This window comes from Desmodus rotundus, chromosome 7 (genome assembly GCF_022682495.2).
Source record: "Desmodus rotundus isolate HL8 chromosome 7, HLdesRot8A.1, whole genome shotgun sequence".
NCBI lineage: Eukaryota > Metazoa > Chordata > Mammalia > Chiroptera > Phyllostomidae > Desmodus > Desmodus rotundus.
Genome location: NC_071393.1, coordinates 66,476,355 through 66,482,288, shown reverse-complemented (window position 1 = coordinate 66,482,288; position 5,934 = coordinate 66,476,355). Strand labels below are relative to the sequence as shown.

Here is a 5,934-nt window from a genome sequence, read left to right as displayed (position 1 = left end):
AGAAACAGGAAGTGGCTTTAAGAAGTGGCCTCAGAGCCTGATTGGCTTGATGAGTAAAGGCAGATTCCCTCCTCCTCTACCTTCAAAGGTATTGAAATAACCCAACCCCCTCATTATGTGTTAATGAACCATTGAGGCTACCTGCACTGTTTTAGGATGAACTTTTTAAATCAAATTTTCTTTTGAGTTAATGTACCTAGCACAAGCAAACACAGCTAACTCAGGCTACTTATGTATATTCTTGTTTAGGTGGGCCTACTGAAAATAATTTTCGTTCCTTTAGGATATTTTCTTATCCTTTGTGACCTCAACAAGGTTAATTTATGCAAGATAATTTAAGCAAGGTTTCATTATAAACAGTCTAGATCAGTTCAGGTATCATTCAAGTTAACAGGCTTAGTGGATAAAAGGTTAGTGGTTAAAGGCTTAGCTTTGAAGTAAAATTTAGCCTTATAAACAAACCTTATTAAACTTACCCTTTTCTTTCTAGTTACTTTTCCACCATTAATTACCCCTAGCTCAAACCCCTTTGACTTGTCAATTTTTTACAAATTCATTATTGCCTAAAGGATATAAAAGCTTCCTGCTCTAGACACTTCTTTGGGTCTCCATTCTCTTGTGAAATCTCCCATGTCTGTGCAAAAGTTCAATAAAATTTGTATGCTTTTCTCCTGTTAATCTTTCTTTGTCAGTTTAATGTTCAAGTCCAACCAAGGATCTTAAAGGGGTTGAAGAAAACTGTTTTCTCCCTTACAGTAGCAAATGAAAGGTAGCACTTCTATTTCAAGGTGCTGCACGAGGATATTCTGGGATGTGTTTCATGTGAATTGTGATCATTTCCAGGATACTTTCTAGCTGCACAATCTGGAATAAATTTCTTAAACTCTCTGAGACTAAATTTTCCCCGTGAATCATGGTGATAGTGAGGCAGGATAGTGAAAAGCTAGAGCAAGTGGAATAAGGGGAACTGAGACAAAATAATTAAACACGGCCAAACAATTTGGTAATTTAAAGTTCCCTAATGAATCACAAGGTTTTATCTTCCCTAACCAAGGACACTTAGGAGCATATGGTTTACACATTCCAGACCGTCCCAGGGCAGACCAGACTTGGTCCCGGTCCCTCTTCAATCATGTTCTTTAAAAATAAAACTAATCATCGCTTCTCCGCCTTTTGGCTAAGATCAAGTGTAGTATCTGTTCTTATCAGTTTAAAAATGAAACTAACCAAAAAATAAATAAATAAATAACCCTGATCCCTTTACACACTTTTGATGAATCAGCATATTGAAGGACACACCTGAAAAGCTAATGTTAAGACCCTGCCCCGAGACCTCCCCTAGGATTTCAACAAGCCAAAGAAAAATAAAAACCCTCAAAACAAAGACCCAGTATGGGCTCACTCTAGATAATGCCGAGGCCCGTTCTCAGGCATAAACTTTTTACTTTCCTTCTCCTAAACCCACACGAGACTTGCAACCAGGGGAACAGCAGGTTGCGGCAGCTCATCCTGGGCTTACCCCTGAACCTGCCTCCAAGGCCCCCCTTTTCTCTGACTTCCCAGTGAGCTAACTTCTTTTATTGTAACTTCTATTTCTTAGAGAGCCAAAACAGCCCTGCCTAGACTCTCTCCTTTCGCTTCTTCTATCTCAAGCCCTTCCTTTGTTTCACTGTCCCTAGCTTTAATAACCATAGTCTCAAAGTCACCTGGACTCTGTCGTGAAATCTTTCCTGCATGAAGTCAAGAAACCACACACTACCCATGGGCTGGAGGCAGACCCACTCCAGACCAGACCCTGTGCAGTAACAATAACCTACTGAGGACCTGTAAGAACTTTAATATCATAAATTGTGGCCAAAAAATTGGATTTTTGCTGCTTGAGCTTTGAAGTTGATTGCAGAGCATAATGTTATATTTTGGGGCTCTAAAGTGCCTTCAGAGCCAGCAGCCCTCACCCTGTGTTGATTGTACTGTTCGATAAATTGTACTCCTTGCATCATTGTTAAATGATATTCCCTGTACTATAATTGTGTGCTCAAAGACAGCCTTATCTTTCTACAGTCCTGGACTGAAACTAGGACTTGACAAATGCTTTATTATATATTACCCTTTGTTCTCACCTCACAATCCCACTAGCTTGATCACTGAGTCAGCCAACCATTTAAAGTTCAGCTGCCCCCACCAACAGAAAACAAATGATGTAAGTTTACAGTCTTGTTTCCCCCAGCAATCCATCTTTTGATCAACAGCTCCTTCCAACTTTTGCCTTTATAAACCCTGTCCTATTCCCTCCACTTTGCAAAATAGGCTTGGTTCAAACCGAGGACTCCGTGTCCCTATTTGCAAATCATTACCTGAATAAACTCTTCAAATTTCTTTAAAAAGATAGCTCCAGATTTCTGTTACACTATTTCCCTAACATATATACAAATATATGAAAGCATCCAGCATAATGACTAGTCCATAGTACATGCTCAATTCATATTCTCCTTCCTTCTTTGCTCATCACCCACTTCTGTGATTAGCAGAGATGAAAAAAGTAAATAAATGCTTGCATGAGTTTACTTATACTATTCTATTTGTCTGCACATCATACAACTCTTTTTGGATACAAGTAAAGCAATGAAAATCAGTTTTTGCTCCTAAATTTCACGTGGCTACAGATCTACACTCACCCATGATTTTCTATGTTAGCACTAGCAAGATTACCTTGCAGATTTTCTTTTCTAAAGAGAAGTGTGCCAGTGGATCATTTTGGAATCCCAGAGCAAATGGTTTACACATTCCAAACCGGGCTCCCTGAAATCACTGTAGGAAAACTAGTTTAGAAAAGAGCTTTAAAATACCAAGGTAAGATATATAGGCAGAGATTCATGGACCCCACGTGTTCTAAGTGTTGAAAAGGAAAAGCTGCCCAATCTCTAAAGTAGATTCTTGGAGAGAGGAAAGAAGAAAGGTTGGATTGCAGATGCTGAAATTAGCTGACTCTGCAGTGCTATAGGGGGTATTAAAAATGTGTGAGCCCTGAGTGGCTCTAAATGGGACACTTTTGGCCAGGCTTAGCCCTAAATAAAGGAGATCATCTGCCCTCAAAGAACCTTGCTGACCTATGCAAGGATCTACTTGAACAAGATGATGACTCTGGGATGTATTCAGGAGTCAGGCTGCCCCTCCCCAAACCATAGGTCTAAATATTCTTACAATTCAGGGGAAGAGAGAGGTGTATCTTGGCAAACAACAGTCTCCTTACCCTCCACACACACCCTGAATTTGCAGAAGAATTCATTTTGATTACATCTATACTCAACAGATGATATAAACATTATACAGCATCACAGATTTAACCCATTATCCCAAATTCTCGATGGCGCCATTATAAACAAACAAAAAAAGAGCTACAGAAAGCAAAACTCCCCCCACCCCACCCTGTGAAAACACCCTTTCATCCCTTTTTCTAATTATCTCCCACGACAGCTACTCTGTTCATCTCTGCTGGTCCTGCACTTTTCTCTTCACCTCTATTCCACTTCAAGTCTTCCTTAGGGCTCATCCTGTTGCATATAGTCCCTGACCTTGAGATACCTGGGATCAATTTTAGGTCCCTTTGTTTTAATCACAATCCTTCTTCACCAGGCTTTTTGGCTAACTCCTTCCTATTTCTCTGGACTTATAATTCTTTCCCCTTTCCCTCTTATCCCATCAGTACCTACGCTGATAATTCTTCTCTTTCCTCCCCATCGATCAGGCACTGGGAATCTCCTGAAACTTGGCTACTATTTTCCTTTCCAAAAATTGAACAAATATATGATGCAATGCAATATGAGTATTACTGGTAAATCCATGGAAATGGTATCTTGTTTTAATGTGCTTTATAAATTTTAATAGTCAAAAATTTTTAATATTTAATTACAATCACAAATTTTAAAATATCAGATTTTTTCCTAATGATTTAAGCTTTAAAAAAAATACAAATATAATGATTAAAAGGCCAAGCAGTAAACTCACATTTATACTCTACAAATTGTGAATGAAAAAGAGATTATGCAATAAAACTGACAAACTCAGAGGGGCCACATGGCAGGACTGACAAGTTCAGTGACCAAAAGTAACCACACAGGATAACTGATCAGTTTCCTAACTGGGCAGGTCATAGCAGATAGTCACATCCTAGGCTAATGGTTTCCTTAGCAAAAGTCGATCTTTACCTTAAGTGAGCTCTATCTATGGTCCTTACGTATCTAGGACAACATACCTTTCAGATATCAGAGTAATTTTTCTTCTGTCCCTCAAAGTCCCAACCAGCGGCATCAGACTCAAGACCACCAGAGCATGGGACCACAGAACCCCTCCTTGTTTTCTTGTTCCCTGCATACCTTCTCTAAATGCTGCAGATGTTAATTATTAACTATCCTGTACCCACCAATATAAAAGAAGTATGTGTTTCTTCATTTTGCCTTTTATCTAGTCCTAAAGATTTCCCTGCTATGCTTTCTTCTGTCCCCTTAATCAACCACCAAAGGATTGCGTGCACCTTCTTTATGTCTTCTCCTTTGATTGTAATTTATAAAATAAGCTGTGAAACTGCCATTCTCCAGAGCATCTTCCTCCCTATGCATTCTCCAGAGCATCTTTCTCCCTTCCTCCCTAACATATGTTGTTATTTTGCCTCCAATAAATTCATAAAAATTTTCTACATGTTTGGATGTTTCTTAGTGAACTCAATGGTATTTAATTTTTTCTCTTCTTTTTTCCCTTTCTCTTCTCCTTCTCTCTTCCTCATTTTCCTTCTGCTCCTACTATTTTTCATTATTTTATGTATTATAAGCTTTCAGAAACTTTACTAGAAAAAAATTGTATACTTTTTTGGGACCCACATAAAAAATATATCTATTTATGGATTGCTTCAGCCACTTGAGTTGAAACTAGATAATTCTTTATCGGGACATGGGTGCTACTTTCTCAGTCCAATGTGATACAAAGCCAACCAACTGGTCATTAGGAAGAATCCCTATTTTAAAGACCTATTTGTTTTCATAAATCCCTGCTTTTCATAAATTTTACTTTTTGAAATATGAACACTTTCCCAGTAATTATGTGCCTGATTGATCCATTTCCCTGTCATTTTAATATGTTGATCTAGACCAGGGATTTTCAACCTTTTTCATCTCATTGCACGCACAAACCAATTCCTAAATGATATTTTTTGCCAAGCTGACTAAAAGAAGGTATAATTTTGATTCATTCACACTGGATGGCTGTTGCTGTGTGGGCTGTCATCACTTTATTTTATTTGACAACCTAAGGGAAGATTGGTCAGTTTCTCTGACTAAAAAGTCAGGTATTGCATGTTTTAAGAATTCTTGGGCACACCAGTTGAAAAATCACCAATCTAGACAGATAATATAGAAATTTGAATAAATCTTAGGACTATTATAATCAGTACTCAGTGATCCCACCTAAAAAGTTCACTTGTCAGTGGTTATTTTTTTTTCCGTAGATGTTTAAACGTTAGTCTTAAAGCAAAATAGGACGGCGGGAGAGTAGTCTGAATTGGGTTATGAGGCCACCCTCTGCTGGGGGTACCTCACCTCAGCCATTGAACTCACTTAGCCGGCCGTGAGTCTGTTCCAAGCTCCGGTTAGGGGGGCATCCGCGGGGTCCTTCCGCAGCGGAGGACCCGTGGCATCTCCTGCCCAGTCGGCCCTCGCACGGAGGCCCGTTTTCTGGGAACTCACCTCCCTGCAGCTCAGGGAGAGCCCTGTTGGGGCCGCTCATGGCCCTTGTCTCAGACCTTCCCAGGGGACAAGTAGTAGAGTGACTTAATGCACTCAGTTTGTAGCCCCACCGACGAGCTTCTCTCCGCCCCTTAACTCAGAGAATGATCGTGAATAAATATGGGGCCCAAGTCTCAGGAACTCTTTTGGTTACGGTGAT

The 5,934-nt window shown here is 39.6% G+C and overlaps 1 pseudogene; it reads left to right on the top strand.

The window, feature by feature from the left end:
• The first annotated feature begins 1,157 nt into the window (after positions 1-1,157).
• On the top strand, positions 1,158-1,261 carry LOC112312145 (U2 spliceosomal RNA; annotated as a pseudogene).
• Positions 1,262-5,934: the final 4,673 nt, after the last annotated feature.